Below are 1,426 nucleotides of genomic sequence, written 5' to 3'. Positions count from 1 at the left end.
TGAATGTTTTGTTTCTTGTGATACGTTATTCTTAATGATAACATATTTACTGAGTGTTTTCTGTCAGTCGGGCTTCCCTTGTGGGTCAGCTGGTAAAGAATCCACCTGCAATGCAGGAGACCTGGATTCTCTCCCTGGGTTGGGAAGATCCCTGGAGAAGGGAAAGGCTACCCACTCCAATATTCTGGCCTGGAGAGTTCCATGAACTGTACAGTCCGTGGGGTCCCAAGGAGTCAGACACCACTGAGGGACTTTCACTTTCTATCAGTCACTGTGATACATGTAAAATGAAGTGTCTCGCTTAAGATTCAGATTAACCATATGAGGTATGACCTATATTATCCTTCCTCATGTTACAAATGAGGAAACTGAGGCTCACAGAAGTTAATTTGCCCAAGGTCCTGCAGAGATGGGAAATGCATTCAGATTTGTTTGATGCAACCTTACACCAGATTTCCTCTAAAGCTTTCCACAGGCAAAGAATGTTATTTTATCCCATATATAGCATATTAACAATGATAATATTAGGTATATAGGAAAACGCTCAAAAGTCTTTTTTAAAATGATGATTAGATACCCAAATTCTGGGCAAAGTTGGTCACATTGGCCTATTCATATATTGTTCAGATACTCAGTCATGTCTGATTCTTTGCGACCCCATGGATTGCAGCACGCCAGGTTTCCCTGTCCTGCACCATCTTCCAGGGCTTGCTCAAACTCATGTCCATTCAGTCAGTGATGCCATCCAACTATCTCGTCCTCTGTCATCCCCTTCTCTTCCTGCCTTCAATGTTTCCCAGCATCAGGGTCTTTTCTGATAAGTCAGCTCTTTGCATCAGGTGGCCAAGCTTCAGCATCAGTCCCTCCAATGAATAGTCAGGGTTGTTTTCCTTTAGGAAATTCATATATATAACTTGACATAACAGATAGCTCTTCCTGCAATGGTTGAAAAAAGTCAGTGTTTTTAAAAATACAAAAAGTAATCCTCTCATCTGATTTTGTGGTAATAATAAACACCAGTATTGGTAATTACTCGTTAATGTAACTTGGCTTCCTTTTCAATAATTATTATATTTTCTTACCTTTCTTAAAATATTTACATGTATGACTTACCTTTTAGAGTCCCAGAAAGTATGCAGGAGCTAATTTCTGGTCCCTAAGTTTCTATAGAGTTTCTATCCTATGAAAAGAATAATTTATTCCAGGCCAAGGGTATATAATAGGAAGATAAGACCTGGGAATCTTCCCCCATCATTTTATTATAAAAATGTTCAAACATATAACAAAATTGACAGAATTTTATAGTAAATACCCAAATAACCAACCACATGGATTATTCATTTTATTCTACATGTTTTATTACTTATCCATCCATGTTATTTTTATGGTGCATTTAAAATAAATTGTGACTTCCCTGGTGGCTCAG

Source organism: Bubalus bubalis, chromosome 2 (genome assembly GCF_019923935.1).
Source record: "Bubalus bubalis isolate 160015118507 breed Murrah chromosome 2, NDDB_SH_1, whole genome shotgun sequence".
NCBI classification, from domain to species: Eukaryota; Metazoa; Chordata; class Mammalia; order Artiodactyla; family Bovidae; genus Bubalus; species Bubalus bubalis.
Note: the sequence above shows the minus strand (reverse complement) of the source record.